The following is an 18,117-nucleotide window of genomic DNA, read 5'->3' on the forward strand; positions in this document are numbered from 1 at the left end:
CACATCCTGTGTCCAATACCCAGGAATTAGAAATAGAAGTATTATTTAGTTCAATCATGAACAAACCTGAAGGTAGGGCGACTCCCTTAGCCCGTAGTTCATTAAGTTCCTTCAAGTACTTGGTACAATTGCGCCTCCAATGTCCTTTATCCCCACAATGGAAGCATATTGCTTCTTCAGGAGACTTGGTTTGCTGGATCTTTGAAGTAGAAGAGTTAGCAATGCCCTTAGGTTTAGGTTTGAAGTTGGACGTGCCAACCTTACCATTGCCCTTGTTCTTGCCCTTTGTTTTGTTTTTCTTCTTCTTGATCCCACCTTCACGAATGGCTAGGACGGTTGTTGCGGGTTTAGCTTTGGCCATGTTAGCCTCAGCGGTTTTCAACATGCCATGGAGCTCCATGATTGTTTTCTCCATATTGTTCATATTATAGTTCATAATGAATCCTTCATATGCACTAGTCAGCGAGTTCAGGATAAAATCCGTTGCAAGCTCCTGACTTATGAAAAATCCAAGGCGCTCCAGCTTGTCTATGTACCCTTTCATTTGTAGTACATGGACACTAACGCTACTTCCGGTTGCCATTTTGCAAGATACGAGAGCTTTCACGGTGTCAAACCTTTCTTGCTTTGCTTGTTGTTGGAACATGTCCTTGAGTTGGTTAAGCATGTCATACGACCCTAAGCTCTCCATGCCCTTTTGGAGCTCTGGAGACATGGTCGCCAACATCAAGCATGCTACCTCATTAGACTGGAACGATGTTTTTCAAACTCGTCCCTAGCCGCTTGAGTAGCTCTCGATCCGGGTTCTGCCGGTAAGGGTTCCTCAATTGCCCTGATCATTCCTTCCATCCTAAGAGCAATTCTTAGGTTGCGAAGCCAGTCCATGTAGTTCAAGCCCGTAAGCTTTTCCTTTTCTAGGAGCCCTTTTGTAGTGACCCGAACTTTTCCATGTTTATATATATTAATTGAGATTGATGTTTACATGATTAAATGTTTCCAACATGTTAAGCAATCAAACTTGTTAAGACTTGATTAATTGAAATATGTTTCATATAGACAATTGACCACCCAAGTTGACCGGTGATTCACGAACGTTAAAACTTGTAAAAACTATACGATGACATATATATGGTTATATATATAGTTAACATGTTTTTATTATAAGTATGTATCTCATTAGGTATTTTAACAATGAGCTATATACATAAAAATGAGACTATTAATTTAAGAAACCCGAAAATGATATATATATAACGATTATCGTTATAACAACGTCTTACTAGGTACATATGAATCATATTAAGATATTGATACACTTGGTTAATTATGTTAAATGATAAGTAAATATATTATTAAGTGTATTAACAATGAAATACATATGTAAAAATAAGACTACTAACTTAATGATTTCGAAACGAGACATATATGTAACGATTATCGTTGTAACGACATTTAACTGTATATACATCATACTAAGATATATTATATATCATAATATAATGATAATATAATAATTTAAAATCTCTTTTGTTATTATAAACATTGGGTTAACAACATTTAACAAGATCGTTAACCTAAAGGTTTCAAAACAACACTTACATGTAACGACTAACGATGACTTAACGACTCAGTTAAAATGTATATACATGTAGTGTTTTAATATGTATTTATACACTTTTGAAAGACTTCAATACACTTATCAAAATACTTCTACTTAACAAAAATGCTTACAATTACATTCTCGTTCAGTTTCATCAACAATTCTACTCGTATGCACCCGTATTCGTACTCGTACAATACACAGCTTTTAGATGTATGTACTATTGGTATATACACTCCAATGATCAGCTCTTAGCAGCCCATGTGAGTCACCTAACACATGTGGGAACCATCATTTGGCAACTAGCATGAAATATCTCATAAGATTACAAAAATATGAGTAATCATTCATGACTTATTTACATGAAAACAAAATTACATATCCTTTATATCTAATCCATACACCAACGACCAAAAACACCTACAAACACTTTCATTCTTCAATTTTCTTCATCTAATTGAACTCTCTCAAGTTCTATCTTCAAGTTCTAAGTGTTCTTCATAAATTCCAAAAGTTCTAGTTTCATAAAATCAAGAATACTTTCAAGTTTGCTAGCTCACTTCCAATCTTGTAAGGTGATCATCCAACCTCAAGAAATCTTTGTTTCTTACAGTAGGTTATCATTCTAATACAAGGTAATAATCATATTCAAACTTTGGTTCAATTTCTATAACTATAACAATCTTATTTCAAGTGATGATCTTACTTGAACTTGTTTTCGTGTCATGATTTTGCTTCAAGAACTTTGAGCCATCCAAGGATCCATTGAAGCTAGATCCATTTTTCTCTTTTCCAGTAGGTTCATCCAAGGAACTTAAGGTAGTAATGATGTTCATAACATCATTCGATTCATACATATAAAGCTATCTTATTCGAAGGTTTAAACTTGTAATCACTAGAACATAGTTTAGTTAATTCTAAACTTGTTCGCAAACAAAAGTTAATCCTTCTAACTTGACTTTTAAAATCAACTAAACACATGTTCTATATCTATATGATATGCTAACTTAATGATTTAAAACCTGGAAACACAAAAAACACCGTAAAACCGGATTTACGCCGTCGTAGTAACACCGCGGGCTGTTTTGGGTTAGTTAATTAAAAACTATGATAAACTTTGATTTAAAAGTTGTTATTCTGAGAAAATGATTTTTATTATGAACATGAAACTATATCCAAAAATTATGGTTAAACTCAAAGTGGAAGTATGTTTTCTAAAATGGTCATCTAGACGTCGTTCTTTGGACTGAAATGACTACCTTTACAAAAACGACTTGTAACTTATTTTTCCGACTAGAAACCTATACTTTTTTTTGTTTAAATTCATAAAATAGAGTTCAATATGAAACCATAGCAATTTGATTCACTCAAAACGGATTTAAAATGAAGAAGTTATGGGTAAAACAAGATTGGATAATTTTTCTCATTTTAGCTACGTGAAAATTGGTAACAAATCTATTCCAACCATAACTTAATCAACTTGTATTATATATTATGTAATCTTGAGATACCATAGACACGTATACAATGTTTCGACCTATCATGTCGACACATCTATATATATTTCGGAACAACCATAGACACTCTATATGTGAATGTTGGAGTTAGCTATACAGGGTTGAGGTTGATTCCAAAATATATATAGTTTGAGTTGTGATCAATACTGAGATACGTATACACTGGGTCGTGGATTGATTCAAGATAATATTTATCGATTTATTTCTGTACATCTAACTGTGGACAACTAGTTGTAGGTTACTAACGAGGACAGCTGACTTAATAAACTTAAAACATCAAAATATATTAAAAGTGTTGTAAATATATTTTGAACATACTTTGATATATATGTATATATTGTTAAAGGTTCGTGAATCAACCAGTGGCCAAGTCTTACTTCCCGACGAAGTAAAAATCTGTGAAAGTGAGTTATAGTCCCACTTTTAAAATCTAATATTTTTGGGATGAGAATACATGCAGGTTTTATAAATGATTTACAAAATAGACACAAGTACGTGAAACTACATTCTATGGTTGAATTATCGAAATCGAATATGCCCCTTTTTATTAAGTCTGGTAATCTATGAATTAGGGAACAGACACCCTAATTGACGCGAATCCTAAAGATAGATCTATTGGGCCTAACAAACCCCATCCAAAGTACCGGATGCTTTAGTACTTCGAAATTTATATCATATCCGAAGGGTGTCCCGGAATGATGGGGATATTCTTATATATGCATCTTGTTAATGTCGGTTACCAGGTGTTCACCATATGAATGATTTTTATCTCTATGTAGGGGATGTGTATTGAAATATGAAATCTTGTGGTCTATTATTATGATTTGATATATATAGGTTAAACCTATAACTCACCAACATTTTGTTGACGTTTTAAGCATGTTTATTCTCAGGTGATTATTAAGAGCTTCCGCTGTCGCATACTTAAATAAGGACGAGATTTGGAGTCCATGCTTGTATGATATTGTGTAAAAACTGCATTCAAGAAACTTATTTTGTTGTAACATATTTGTATTGTAAACCATTATGTAATGGTCGTGTGTAAACAGGATATTTTAGATTATCATTATTTGATAATCTACGTAAAGCTTTTTAAACCTTTATTGATGAAATAAAGGTTATGGTTTGTTTTAAAATGAATGCAGTCTTTGAAAAACGTCTCATATAGAGGTCAAAACCTCGCAACGAAATCAATTAATATGGAACGTTTTTAATCAATAAGAACGGGACATTTCAGTTGGTATCAGAGCGTTGGTCTTAGAGAACCAGAAAATTTGCATTAGTGTGTCTTATCGAGTTTGTTAGGATGCATTAGTGAGTCTGGACTTCGACCGTGTTTTCTTTAAAAATGATTGCTTAACATTTTTGTTGGAAACTATATATTTTTAACATATGAATATTATGTGATATATTAATCTCTTAACGTGTTTGATATTATGTGATAGATGTCTACCTCTAGAACAAGTCCCATTGACTCACCTAATAATAATGAAGAGTCAAATGTAAATTGGAATAATTTGTGGACTGATTCACAAGTTCCCGAAGAGGAACCGGAAGAAGAGTCGGAACCGGAAGAAGAGTCGGAACCGGAAGAAGAATCGGAACCGGAAGAAGAATCGGAACCGGTGGGGGAAATAATAAAACGGTTAAGTAAAAGAAAATCCTCAACCAACCGACCAAAGTTAATTATGGTCAATGGTGTTTCCGCCAAGGAAGCAAAATATTGGGAGGATTACCAATTCTCCGATGAATCGGATTCCGACGAGAATTCCGATGATGTTATAGAAATTACCCCAACTGAATTTAAAAAGGCAAAAGAAAATAATAAGGGAAAGGGCATAAAAATAGAGAAATCTAATTCCAACCCCGATGAACTTTATATGTATCGTCAACCCCCGAAGTCCTTAAGTTGTAACAATGACCCGAGAACCTCTAAACCACCAGGTTTTTCTAAACCAATGTGGACAACGACGGTTCGTATTAGGGGAACATCATATATCCCTAGAAACTTGGCAAAACGAACCAAAACCGAAGAAGAAGAAACGAGCGAGTCGGAATAAGATAGTTGTATTCGTGTGGTGTAATATATGGAATATAGTGTTCTTATGCTTTATGATATATGTAAAAATTGCTTGTATTAATAAGTATTTTTTTTTATGAATCTAACTCTTGTCTATTTTACAGTTTAAAAATACAAAATGGATAGACAACCCAATATTTTAAGAGACCTACCCGGAGACATGATTGATGAAATCTTGTCTAGAGTCGGCCAGAATTCTTCGGCACAACTATTTAAGGCGAGATCAGTTTGTAAGACATTCGAAGAACGTTCCAAGAATGTCTTGGTTTATAAGAGACTTTCGTTTGAAAGATGGGGGATATCACATTGGGAAACCCATAAGTTACGATGTGTTTACTTTGACGCATATATTGCGGGGAACCCAAATGCTATTTTACGCAACGGGTTAAGAAATTATTTTGACTCAATATATCCGAATATTGGACTTCGTGATTTAGAAAAAGCGGCTAACATGCAACATAAAGAAGCATGTTATGCTTACGGATTAGTAATGTTCGCTTCTCACCAAAGTGAGAACAAGAACATCGGGCTACAACTATTAAACAAAACGTTTCCACAAGTGACGGAGTCGGTAATTGGGGTAAGAAATGAGGTTTTTAGATTATTACGGGACTGTTGGACATTACGTAACCCTCGTCCCTTTGATGACGTTACAACACGCTGTCTTATCAACGGCCATAACGGTTATGTTGCACAAGACCAAGGATGGGAAGTAGTCCTAGTAAAACCAGAATGCATGACTTGTTTCTGGACGTATGAATTACGTGTATTTATTGCCTTTGCTGAACGACTTGTGTACTAGCTAGAATTGTCTTCACAACTATCTTGTATCAAAGTTATTGTGTGCTATATTTCTTGCTTTATGTAAAATAAGCGGTATTGTAAGTTTGTAAAATATTGTATAAAAGTTTGAACGCGAAATATTATTATAATCAGTTTTTCATATAGAATTGTAGTAGTTGAATTGTATATTAGCTACTAAGTATGAACTTAACGGGTAGGTACTACCCGAATTTAAACTTATAAAACGCTAATATGAAGAAAAAGCTTTTATAAATGAGTTCATATTATGCTACGAAATACTATTAACTACTCTTAATATTCTGTATGATTAACTTGTTCCATTTAACTATTTTGAAGGAAATGGCACCGACTACTCGACACACCGTGAATATGAATGAAGAGGAATTCCGTACTTTTCTAGCTTCAAACATAGCCGCAGTACAGGCTGCGCTACATACTAACAATAACCTTGGATCTAGTAGTACAGGAAATCGTGTAGGATGCACCTACAAAGAATTCACTGCCTGCAAACCTTTGGAATTTGATGGAACCGAAGGACCGATCGGATTGAAACGGTGGACCGAGAAGGTTGAATCGGTGTTTGCCATAAGTAAGTGTACTGAAGAGGACAAAGTGAAGTACGCTACGCATACCTTCACAGGTTCTGCGTTAACATGGTGGAATACCTATCTAGAGCAAGTGGGACAAGATGATGCGTACGCACTACCGTGGTCAGCATTCAAGCACTTGATGAACGAGAAGTACCGTCCCAGAACCGAGGTCAATAAGCTCAAGACAGAACTTAGAGGGTTACGAACCCAAGGATTTGATATTACCACGTACGAAAGACGATTCACAGAATTGTGCCTATTGTGTCCGGGAGCATTCGAAGATGAGGAAGAGAAGATCGACGCGTTTGTGAAAGGATTACCGGAAAGAATCCAAGAAGATATAAGTTCACACGAGCCCGCCTCCATACAACAGGCATGTAGAATGGCTCACAAACTAGTGAACCAGATTGAAGAAAGAATTAAAGAACAGACTGCTGAAGAGGCCAATGTGAAGCAAGTCAAAAGAAAGTGGGAGGAAAACGGTGATAAGAATCACCAATACAACAATAACAGCAATTACAACAATAATCGCAACAATTATCCCAACAATCGCAACATCAATCGCAACTACAACAAACGGCCCAACAACAACAACAGCAACAACAACAGCAACTACAACAATCATCCCAACAACAATAATAACCGCAACAACAACAACAATCAGAAGCAGCTATGCCAAAGGTGTGAAAAGAATCACTCGGGGTTCTGCACCAAATTTTGCAACAAGTGTAAAAGAAATGGTCATAGCGCGGCGAAGTGTGAGGTCTATGGACCAGGGGTTAATAGAACGAAAGGAACAAATGGTGTCGGAACGAGTAATGGCGGAGCAAGTAGTGTCGGAGCAAGTTATGCCAATGTAGTTTGTTATAAATGTGGAAAACCGGGCCACATTATTAGAAATTGCCCGAACCAGGAGAACACGAATGGACAAGGCCGCGGAAGAGTTTTCAATATTAATGCGGCAGAGGCACAGGAAGACCCGGAGCTTGTTACGGGTACGTTTCTTATTGACAATAAATCTGCTTACGTTTTATTTGATTCGGGTGCGGATAGAAGCTATATGAGTAGAGATTTTTGTGCTAAATTAAGTTGTCCATTGATGCCTTTGGATAGTAAATTTTTACTCGAATTAGCAAATGGTAAATTAATTTCAGCAGATAATATATGTCGGAATCGAGAAATTAAACTGGTTAGCGAAACATTTAAGATTGATTTGATACCAGTAGAGTTAGGGAGTTTTGATGTGATAATCGGTATGGACTGGTTGAAAGAAGTAAAAGCAGAGATCGTTTGTTACAAAAATGCAATTCGCATTATACGAGAAAAAGGAAAACCCTTAATGGTGTACGGAGAAAAGGGCAACACGAAGCTACATCTTATTAGTAATTTGAAGGCACAAAAACTAATAAGAAAAGGTTGCTATGCTGTTCTAGCACACGTCGAGAAAGTACAAACTGAAGAAAAGAGCATCAATGATGTTCCCATTGCAAAAGAATTTCCCGATGTATTTCCGAAAGAATTACCGGGATTACCCCCACATCGATCCGTTGAATTTCAAATAGATCTTGTACCAGGAGCTGCACCAATAGCTCGTGCTCCTTACAGACTCGCACCCAGCGAGATGAAAGAACTGCAAAGCCAATTACAAGAACTTTTAGAGCGTGGTTTCATTCGACCAAGCACATCACCGTGGGGAGCTCCTGTTTTGTTTGTCAAGAAGAAAGATGGTACATTCAGGTTGTGTATCGACTACCGAGAGTTGAACAAACTTACCATCAAGAACCGCTACCCACTACCGAGAATCGACGACTTATTTGATCAACTACAAGGCTCGTCTGTTTATTCAAAGATTGACTTACGTTCCGGGTATCATCAAATGCGGGTGAAAGAAGATGATATTCCAAAGACTGCTTTCAGAACACGTTACGGTCATTACGAGTTTATGGTCATGCCGTTTGGTTTAACTAATGCACCAGCTGTGTTCATGGACCTTATGAACCGAGTGTGTGGACCATACCTTGACAAGTTTGTCATTGTTTTCATTGATGACATACTTATTTACTCAAAGAATGACCAAGAACACGGTGAACATTTGAGAAAGGTGTTAGAAGTATTGAGGAAGGAAGAATTGTACGCTAAGTTTTCAAAGTGTGCATTTTGGTTGGAAGAAGTTCAATTCCTCGGTCACATAGTGAACAAAGAAGGTATTAAGGTGGATCCGGCAAAGATAGAAACTGTTGAAAAGTGGGAAACCCCGAAAACTCCGAAACACATACGCCAGTTTTTAGGACTAGCTGGTTACTACAGAAGGTTCATCCAAGACTTTTCCAGAATAGCAAAACCCTTGACTGCATTAACGCATAAAGGGAAGAAATTTGAATGGAATGATGAACAAGAGAAAGCGTTTCAGTTATTGAAGAAAAAGCTAACTACGGCACCTATATTGTCATTGCCTGAAGGGAATGATGATTTTGTGATTTATTGTGACGCATCAAAGCAAGGTCTCGGTTGTGTATTAATGCAACGAACGAAGGTGATTGCTTATGCGTCTAGACAATTGAAGATTCACGAACAAAATTATACGACGCATGATTTGGAATTAGGCGCGGTTGTTTTTGCATTAAACACTTGGAGGCACTACTTATATGGGGTCAAAAGTATTATATATACCGACCACAAAAGTCTTCAACACATATTTAATCAGAAACAACTGAATATGAGGCAGCGTAGGTGGATTGAATTATTGAATGATTACGATTTTGAGATTCGTTACCACCCGGGGAAGGCAAATGTGGTAGCCGATGCCTTGAGCAGGAAGGATAGAGAACCCATTCGAGTAAAATCTATGAATATAATGATTCATAATAACCTTACTACTCAAATAAAGGAGGCGCAACAAGGAGTTTTAAAAGAGGGAAATTTAAAGGATGAAATACCCAAAGGATCAGAGAAGCATCTTAATATTCGGGAAGACGGAACCCGGTACAGGGCTGAAAGGATTTGGGTACCAAAATTTGGAGATATGAGAGAAATGGTACTTAGAGAAGCTCATAAAACCAGATACTCAATACATCCTGGAACGGGGAAGATGTACAAGGATCTCAAGAAACATTTTTGGTGGCCGGGTATGAAAGCCGATGTTGCTAAATATGTAGGAGAATGTTTGACGTGTTCTAAGGTCAAAGCTGAGCATCAAAAACCATCAGGTCTACTTCAACAACCCGAAATCCCGGAATGGAAATGGGAAAACATTACCATGGATTTCATCACTAAATTGCCAAGGACTGCAAGTGATTTTGATACTATTTGGGTAATAGTTGATCGTCTCACCAAATCGGCACACTTCCTACCAATAAGAGAAGATGACAAGATGGAGAAGTTAGCACGACTGTATTTGAAGGAAGTTGTCTCCAGACATGGAATACCAATCTCTATTATCTCTGATAGGGATGGCAGATTTATTTCAAGATTCTGGCAGACATTACAGCAAGCATTAGGAACTCGTCTAGACATGAGTACCACCTATCATCCACAAACTGATGGGCAGAGCGAAAGGACGATACAAACGCTTGAAGACATGCTACGAGCATGTGTTATTGATTTCGGAAACAGTTGGGATCGACATCTACCGTTAGCAGAATTTTCCTACAACAACAGCTACCATTCAAGCATTGAGATGGCGCCGTTTGAAGCACTTTATGGTAGAAAGTGCAGGTCTCCGATTTGTTGGAGTGAGGTGGGGGATAGACAGATTACGGGTCCGGAGATTATACAAGAAACTACCGAGAAGATCATCCAAATTCAACAACGGTTGAAAACCGCCCAAAGTCGACAAAAGAGCTACGCTGACATTAAAAGAAAAGATATAGAATTTGAAATTGGAGAGATGGTCATGCTTAAAGTTGCACCTTGGAAAGGCGTTGTTCGATTTGGTAAATGAGGGAAATTAAATCCAAGGTATATTGGACCATTCAAGATTATTGATCGTGTCGGACCAGTAGCTTACCGACTTGAGTTACCTCAACAACTCGCGGCTGTACATAACACTTTCCACGTCTCGAATTTGAAGAAATGTTTTGCTAAAGAAGATCTCACTATTCCATTAGTTGAAATCCAAATCAACGAAAAACTTCAATTCATCGAAGAACCCGTCGAAATAATGGATCGTGAGGTTAAAAGACTTAAGCAAAACAAGATACCAATTGTTAAGGTTCGATGGAATGCTCGTAGAGGACCCGAGTTCACCTGGGAGCGTGAAGATCAGATGAAGAAGAAATACCCGCATCTATTTCCAGAAGATTCGTCAACACCTTCAACAGCTTAAAATTTCGGGACGAAATTTATTTAACGGGTAGGTACTGTAGTGACCCGAACTTTTCCATGTTTATATATATTAATTGAGATTGATGTTTACATGATTAAATGTTTCCAACATGTTAAGCAATCAAACTTGTTAAGACTTGATTAATTGAAATATGTTTCATATAGACAATTGACCACCCAAGTTGACCGGTGATTCACGAACGTTAAAACTTGTAAAAACTATACGATGACATATATATGGTTATATATATAGTTAACATGTTTTTATTATAAGTATGTATCTCATTAGGTATTTTAACAATGAGCTATATACATAAAAATGAGACTATTAATTTAAGAAACCCGAAAATGATATATATATAACGATTATCGTTATAACAATGTCTTACTAGGTACATATGAATCATATTAAGATATTGATACACTTGGTTAATTATGTTAAATGATAAGTAAATATATTATTAAGTGTATTAACAATGAAATACATATGTAAAAATAAGACTACTAACTTAATGATTTCGAAACGAGACATATATGTAACGATTATCGTTGTAACGACATTTAACTGTATATACATCATACTAAGATATATTATATATCATAATATAATGATAATATAATAATTTAAAATCTCTTTTGTTATTATAAACATTGGGTTAACAACATTTAACAAGATCGTTAACCTAAAGGTTTCAAAACAACACTTACATGTAACGACTAACGATGACTTAACGACTCAGTTAAAATGTATATACATGTAGTGTTTTAATATGTATTTATACACTTTTGAAAGACTTCAATACACTTATCAAAATACTTCTACTTAACAAAAATGCTTACAATTACATTCTCGTTCAGTTTCATCAACAATTCTACTCGTATGCACCCGTATTCGTACTCGTACAATACACAGCTTTTAGATGTATGTACTATTGGTATATACACTCCAATGATCAGCTCTTAGCAGCCCATGTGAGTCACCTAACACATGTGGGAACCATCATTTGGCAACTAGCATGAAATATCTCATAAGATTACAAAAATATGAGTAATCATTCATGACTTATTTACATGAAAACAAAATTACATATCCTTTATATCTAATCCATACACCAACGACCAAAAACACCTACAAACACTTTCATTCTTCAATTTTCTTCATCTAATTGAACTCTCTCAAGTTCTATCTTCAAGTTCTAAGTGTTCTTCATAAATTCCAAAAGTTCTAGTTTCATAAAATCAAGAATACTTTCAAGTTTGCTAGCTCACTTCCAATCTTGTAAGGTGATCATCCAACCTCAAGAAATCTTTGTTTCTTACAGTAGGTTATCATTCTAATACAAGGTAATAATCATATTCAAACTTTGGTTCAATTTCTATAACTATAACAATCTTATTTCAAGTGATGATCTTACTTGAACTTGTTTTCGTGTCATGATTTTGCTTCAAGAACTTTGAGCCATCCAAGGATCCATTGAAGCTAGATCCATTTTTCTCTTTTCCAGTAGGTTCATCCAAGGAACTTAAGGTAGTAATGATGTTCATAACATCATTCGATTCATACATATAAAGCTATCTTATTCGAAGGTTTAAACTTGTAATCACTAGAACATAGTTTAGTTAATTCTAAACTTGTTCGCAAACAAAAGTTAATCCTTCTAACTTGACTTTTAAAATCAACTAAACACATGTTCTATATCTATATGATATGCTAACTTAATGATTTAAAACCTGGAAACACGAAAAACACCGTAAAACCGGATTTACGCCGTCGTAGTAACACCGCGGGCTGTTTTGGGTTAGTTAATTAAAAACTATGATAAACTTTGATTTAAAAGTTGTTATTCTGAGAAAATGATTTTTATTATGAACATGAAACTATATCCAAAAATTATGGTTAAACTCAAAGTGGAAGTATGTTTTCTAAAATGGTCATCTAGACGTCGTTCTTTCGACTGAAATGACTACCTTTACAAAAACGACTTGTAACTTATTTTTCCGACTAGAAACCTATACTTTTTTTTGTTTAAATTCATAAAATAGAGTTCAATATGAAACCATAGCAATTTGATTCACTCAAAACGGATTTAAAATGAAGAAGTTATGGGTAAAACAAGATTGGATAATTTTTCTCATTTTAGCTACGTGAAAATTGGTAACAAATCTATTCCAACCATAACTTAATCAACTTGTATTATATATTATGTAATCTTGAGATACCATAGACACGTATACAATGTTTCGACCTATCATGTCGACACATCTATATATATTTCGGAACAACCATAGACACTCTATATGTGAATGTTGGAGTTAGCTATACAGGGTTGAGGTTGATTCCAAAATATATATAGTTTGAGTTGTGATCAATACTGAGATACGTATACACTGGGTCGTGGATTGATTCAAGATAATATTTATCGATTTATTTCTGTACATCTAACTGTGGACAACTAGTTGTAGGTTACTAACGAGGACAGCTGACTTAATAAACTTAAAACATCAAAATATATTAAAAGTGTTGTAAATATATTTTGAACATACTTTGATATATATGTATATATTGTTATAGGTTCGTGAATCAACCAGTGGCCAAGTCTTACTTCCCGACGAAGTAAAAATCTGTGAAAGTGAGTTATAGTCCCACTTTTAAAATCTAATATTTTTGGGATGAGAATACATGCAGGTTTTATAAATGATTTACAAAATAGACACAAGTACGTGAAACTACATTCTATGGTTGAATTATCGAAATCGAATATGCCCCTTTTTATTAAGTCTGGTAATCTATGAATTAGGGAACAGACACCCTAATTGACGCGAATCCTAAAGATAGATCTATTGGGCCTAACAAACCCCATCCAAAGTACCGGATGCTTTAGTACTTCGAAATTTATATCATATCCGAAGGGTGTCCCGGAATGATGGGGATATTCTTATATATGCATCTTGTTAATGTCGGTTACCAGGTGTTCACCATATGAATGATTTTTATCTCTATGTAGGGGATGTGTATTGAAATATGAAATCTTGTGGTCTATTATTATGATTTGATATATATAGGTTAAACCTATAACTCACCAACATTTTGTTGACGTTTTAAGCATGTTTATTCTCAGGTGATTATTAAGAGCTTCCGCTGTCGCATACTTAAATAAGGACGAGATTTGGAGTCCATGCTTGTATGATATTGTGTAAAAACTGCATTCAAGAAACTTATTTTGTTGTAACATATTTGTATTGTAAACCATTATGTAATGGTCGTGTGTAAACAGGATATTTTAGATTATCATTATTTGATAATCTACGTAAAGCTTTTTAAACCTTTATTGATGAAATAAAGGTTATGGTTTGTTTTAAAATGAATGCAGTCTTTGAAAAACGTCTCATATAGAGGTCAAAACCTCGCAACGAAATCAATTAATATGGAACGTTTTTAATCAATAAGAACGGGACATTTCACCTTTAAGGCAGAAATTAGTGTTTGATGACGGAGTAGGATTTGTGTTTGTTGCAGACATCTGTCATATTTTTTTAAAGTAAGTTGTATTAGTTAGTTTGATATGTTTAATCCTTGTTAAGATAATTACCCAAGTGTGTTCAATATTCAAACAATTATAATTAACAAGGCTAAGATCCATATTTCACTTATGGTAACGACGGGTTTGCCGCGGATCGCTAATCATAAGCTATTTAGGTAGGTAACTATATTACCAATTTCATCCATTATGAATTCTTAGGTTCTGCGGGATTTAGTGATAATCAATTATTTCACTAGGCATGTTTAATCCCTTCGATGCTAATCCTTCCTCGTGGCGGGTTTGCCGCGAACCACGATTTCAGATTGTAAACCGTCCATGATAGATACACGTGAAATCCGGCCCAAGACTCTCGGGTATCGCGAAATTCACCTCACCCTTCCCAACAACCAATTAAAGTCCGGCCCAAGACTCTCGGGTATCGCGAACTCTAACAGGTAGAAGGTTCGGATGTGTGTACTACTCATGGGTAGCGTAAATTTTACATTTAAAATGGGTTTTTGTTTTCTTTTAGCAAAAGTAGTTTACTCCATTTTAAAACATTTACTAATTATGTATTGCGTGTTGCGTTTGTTAAACAAATTTTAACCAAATCATTTTAAGTGATTATTGTCTTTTGTTTCTATACTAATTTTCTAGCTAGCATGGCATAGACAAATAAGAACAAAATAATAATCATGACACACAATTATCGGTAGTATGCCTCGAGTCTTATGCGTTTTTCCGGTGAGCCAACACACGGAAAAACATGGTCAACTAGGGACATAACCTTGTGTGAGAATTGGCTCCCACTAAAACCGCCATCTCCATTATAAGCTCGGATGGTCCGCCTTGTGAACATCGTCTTCTTGATTCCATTCTTGGTTGCATTATCTTACAAAATAAAAAAAAAACTATTCTATTTCCTATACTATTACAAATACAATATAAATAGAAAGACGACATGCAAGTCGTTTAATAAATTATTACATTCATCCCGAATAAATAGTAAACACGACATGCAAGCCATTTAATAAATTATTACATTCATCCCGAATAAATAATAAATTAAATCATACAACCAAAATCCACACAAGGGTCTTATTGAGGCAAATACTACCGATTTCATACAACAATCACATACAAAACAAATGGAGTGCCAAATATCCATTTTCATGAAACATGTTTCGATAAGGATTGATTTAAACAACACTTAATGGTATACAAAATAATCAATCCTTGTTTACATTACTTATGTATGCATGTAAACCCACTTCATATTTTGTAAGTATGATTTTCATGCCAAAACCATCCAAATAAACATATTAAGTGAATCAAAACATGTTGGAGATTTATACACTTTACCAAAGCATAAAGTCTAAAATTAATAATTTTAATTTTCTCATTTCATGTGAAACATGAAATGAATTCATGTACTTTATTTTCCTAAACATTGAATCTTTAATAGTCAACATGCAAGTTACAATTTTTAATTTTCGGAATTATTTTTGGCAGATTCATACATCAACTTTAAATGGTCATATCTTACTCATTTATAATCCGTTTTCGATGAATTTGTTTTATCAAATTTAAGTTCTTTCAGTTAGCTTTCAAATGCAATTGGCCTCATACGAAAATATGGAGTTTAAAGCTTCGAAACAGTCCATCAAAGATGGACTGTCCAAGCTAAAAAAATTTCTTAAATGAAAATAATGAGTTTAACCCATTTTACATTTTGCCAAATTCCAAGATTCAAGTTAGTATTTAGGAAACATAAAAGATAAATCGTGATATGTGTTTTGCATGTTTGTTATGCATAATCATCTCCAAAAATCATGCACAACACACCCATCAAAATTAAATATCACAAGAAAAAGTTTGCTAAAACTTGTACAAGATGGCTCGGATACCACTTGTTGGAGTATGATACAAACACAAAGCTAGCGGAAGCATTTTAAAATTTACAAAATCATACTCTCCCAAGGACCCATGTAAAAAACTTTTAGCAAACAAAATTGAATAAACGAACAAGATGAGGTTAGATTACAACTTTTGTAGTCTTTCTTGATGATTGTTGCGGAGAACCCGAAGAAGAGTTCCTCTAAACGGTAGACACCCAAAGTTCCAACCTTTCTTTGATATACACCTTCTAATTCTCTAATTCACTAAAACTTTTTCTTCCCTTTTAGCACCCGTAAAATGACTTATCAAGTTTTAGGAAGTCATTTTGGTCAAAAGGATGAATAGAGAAATAATTAGAGTAGGTTCCTTATGTTATCCCTTTAAAATCACCAATAGCCATTTTTTTTTTATCAAGAGGTTTACGGTTATTTTCAAGAGAGAAAAAGATTGGGAGTGTTTTTGCAGAGATAAGCTTAGCCTTGACTGAGTAGCATGTCCTTTTTAATTAAAAGGAAAATATTTGACTGCTTTCACCCTTTTCAAGTTGCATGTCTTGAAATATTAAAAGGGAAAACACACTGTACTACTTCCATTCTACACAGTGCATGCGTACTTTAGTTTTGTAAAAGGCAAAACCACAAAACCACTTTGTCAAGTTGAGTGTTTATTAAAACCTTTAATTAATTATTAGTTAACAATTTAACTAATTAATTATATAAATCTCACACTTATTTAATTTATTAAACCATTAACAAATTTTCAATAAATTAATTTCCAATTAGAAGGTATATCAAACAATTTACGATTGGCCTTTGTGTGTGACCGGATAGGATAAATGGACTTTATATTATTTAATGTCATGGGCATACCTTCGGAATATATGTACCACGGTCAAATCACGGTTGAACCGTAACCAACCCGAGAGCATATTTCCAACAGAAAGAACATAACTTATAATCATTGGTCCTGTAACAACATCAACCCAACTTATTTACAGATACGAGTAATAACACTTACCCATCTTTCAGAAATAAAGGAAGTTGGTGACTAGCCGCCATATTTGATATTGCTTAACTACAAGTAGGGGATTCAAGTACAAGTTATACGGCGAAAAGATCTGCACAATACGATAATCAGGTTCAACGTGTATTCTAGCTTCTGTTTTTTTATCAACCGGTAAATGAAAACTTGCTTGATAATATCCATTCATTAAACAATGAAGCACACAAACCCTTCATTTCAGGAAAGTGATCTTTACTAGAAACCCTAAAATGTTGATTGATTTTTAAACAATGTACAGAATACAATATATATATAATCAAATTGAAGAAATGCAATAAATCTTTTATCCCACAATCCACTACATAATAAAGAAATCGATCTAACCCTTTTAACCCATTAACAATCATGCAACCCTTTTCTTTCTACAAATAATTAAAATGATATTACACTAAAAACGAAAATTAAGCAGATATACCTCGAGAGAACAACCATTTGTGGTAACAACCGCAGCTGTAAGATACGAACAAGTGATTACTGGCATTTGTTTATACCAATCTTCAAAAGCTTGCGCCATTTTCTTAACCCTAATTTCCTTTCTTCAATAATTTAAAGAAAAAAACACTAGCTTCAACAAGTTAGTAATCCCTGCAATCAATGATTTGATGTATATATATATGTATCATGAATTACTATCTCCCTCTCTTCCCCACTCTCCTATGGCCCATAAGCATTACGGAGTATGTTTATATGTATACAGTCAAATTTGGAGTTATACTTACAC

The 18,117-nt window shown here is 34.7% G+C and overlaps 1 pseudogene; it reads right to left on the bottom strand.

The window, feature by feature from the left end:
- Window positions 1-17,910, bottom strand: part of LOC139870271 (derlin-2.2-like) — a 97,877-nt pseudogene extending 79,967 nt beyond the window's left edge.
- Between the last annotated feature and the right edge of the window lie 207 nt (window positions 17,911-18,117).

Source organism: Rutidosis leptorrhynchoides, chromosome 1 (genome assembly GCF_046630445.1).
Source record: "Rutidosis leptorrhynchoides isolate AG116_Rl617_1_P2 chromosome 1, CSIRO_AGI_Rlap_v1, whole genome shotgun sequence".
NCBI classification, from domain to species: Eukaryota; Viridiplantae; Streptophyta; class Magnoliopsida; order Asterales; family Asteraceae; genus Rutidosis; species Rutidosis leptorrhynchoides.